Below are 2,682 nucleotides of genomic sequence, written 5' to 3'. Positions count from 1 at the left end.
AAGAAGTGGATTTCGTAAAGCACTAAAATCGATACGCGCACACTAAAAGAGAATCTTTTCTTCGAGGTAGCTTTTATAAAAAAGCTCTTCATACAGAAGTTCCTGGCCTTTACACAAACAATACAGAGAAATTTGGGGTGAAATGTCGGCTTTTCATAGCAATATTCTCCTCCTGCCGCTCCCCTCTTAGTAACGTTCGTGGCATTGTCGCACCATTGCAGGGGAGAAGACTGTACAGGTGTGCACCAAAACAGGGCAACATTCCACTCAGACTTCAGTTAGAAACATTGTGATCGATCGAGATCTGTAGGAAATGACATATAAACATGCTTTAATATTCAGTGCTCTCTTTCTGCTTACCAACCACAGATACATTGTCTCGCGTCTCAGCTGACCATAGAAAAATGAGTATTAAAATCGGCTACAGGCTGTAGAAATAAAATAGCTGAGCAGTATGAGGACAAGGAGAGAGAGGGAGAGAGAGAGATTGAGAAATGAATACATATTGTAAGAATTAGAAGTGAAGAGACTGAGTTATGGGGATGAATAGACTGAGAAATGTTGGATGTATTTGAATGGATCAAAGAAGAAATGCCAAAACAAGGTAGGATTTACAAATTAAAGGAAAGAGAAGTCAATAATGACTACGCCTAGGCCTATATTTTCTTTTGGTTAAGAAGCAGCGTAGTAAACTGGAAATGGAATGGAGCCGTATTTACCCACTCCCGTTGCAACTGGGTAAGGGTAAATGGTAATGAGTAAACCAACCATTGTCACTTAAGTGTGAAATGTTATATTGTGGACTCTTTTTGAAGACTTCCTTTTCTTCACTTAGGTCCTATCTATACTGTGACAATCAGCTCTTATACGAGTGACGTATGAAACTGCAGTGTTTATATTGACTACTACATAACCCGACTAATGTTCCTGTCAAACTTGGAACTGGGTGCAGTATGTGATGGTAAGGAGTAAGAATGATTACCTCAGTTAAAATAACGGCCAAGAGTCGAACCACTGAAGTTTAGGTTCCTTAACATCTTACATGTTAGGTGTAATTTGTAAGAAGCGCTGGTATGTTACCTACGAAGGTAGATCATACTGAATTGCGGTTCTACAGAGGAATTATTTACATTAGTATATCCAAGTTTCAACATTTCACATGATTTTATCTTGATAATGATAAGGAAGAAAGGAAGAGAAAAGAGATAAAGAAAGATCGGTATACTCCTATCAAACCATGGTATATAAAAATTAATCGAGGCTGCTATCTTCATACACATTCGACCGATTCCAAAATTTGATCCATGAGTCATACTCGTCTTGAAGCCATCTGAAGTGTGCAGTAAGGTCCGCGCAGCTGTGCGCTTGCATTCGGGAGATATTGGGTTCGAACCCCAATGTCGGCAGCCCTGAAAATGTTTTTCCGTGGTTTCCCATTTTCACACCAAGCAAATTCTGGAGCTATAGGCCTACCTTAAGGCCACGGCGCTTCCCACTCCTAGCTCTTTCCTATCCCATCGTCGCCATAAGACCATAAGTTGGTGCGACGTAAAGCCAGTATTGTAAAAAAGAAGAAAAAAGGCATGCAGTAAGGACCCAGAGACGAAAATGTTTGTTTCAAGGCAAACTGGATGTCTTCAATTCAGAGTCGGACATGAGCGATTTCTCGTTAAGTGGACAAGGAAGTTTAACGTACAGCAAGATGAACCAGGTCGAATAATACTGTGCAAGAAAATGATCTGAGGAGAGACGATCGATGTATTCTTCAACGTACCTTAGTGCTGATTCTAGCTTGCAGTAGTTGAACAGATAAATATTAACATAGTAAATGTAACAGTGATTCCTCTAAGAAAACTCCTATAGGATATCTGTTAGCACAGGGAAGACAGTGGGATGTAGAGAAAGCTCCCTCGCCCCACCCCTTTTGCCCCACCCGCGCCTGGAGTGATTCACAGCAGGTGGACTTTTTCCTTTCTTCACCTTTGGCCACTACTGACGTCACTTGAGAAGAGAAAATGATGGCTAATAAATCAAAACGTGTTGAAGTAGATTGTAGAGGCGTTCGCCTGCTATCTAAAATCTCGAACGTATGTAGCAATTTAGATGTGGTTTTTAAATATGAACACAAATGCATATTCTTTATGTATAGAAAATGTATTTGCCCTGCAGTAATGATTAGCACCTTTACGGCCGGGCTGTGATCTGAAGGAAAATTGTAGGGTTTCTAAAACAACAATCTGTTGGTAACCAAGCTTCAAGTGCTATTTTTTTTTTTTTGTCAATGTGTAAACCCTTTAGTAACGCCTCTCTTAGCCCCTTAGAAATTCAGTACATATTAAACCGTTTGCTATTTTTCTCAGGTTCCCGTAGTTGTCGAAATAAACTGCAGTGTGTTTTCCCAAGATTGTAGCCTGAACGCATACACGTAAAGCGATTTACTCCTAACAGGCGAAACATCTCAGCGTATTATAGTCCAAATAGTGTGATTACCCATATTTAACTATACATTATTCTCTGTCTTACGATATTACACATCCAATAAAAATGTGGAATATCTTAAATCTTTTTAGATTATCTAATAACAAAATGACCATATTTACGTATATCCTCGGTCTGTGTTCTCATTAGGTCCAACTTATCTGTTAAATACCTTGAAGTAGCTTACTATATTTATAAACTACA

The sequence above is a fragment of the Anabrus simplex genome, chromosome 4, assembly GCF_040414725.1.
Source record: "Anabrus simplex isolate iqAnaSimp1 chromosome 4, ASM4041472v1, whole genome shotgun sequence".
NCBI lineage: Eukaryota > Metazoa > Arthropoda > Insecta > Orthoptera > Tettigoniidae > Anabrus > Anabrus simplex.
This window is presented reverse-complemented; position numbering follows the sequence as displayed.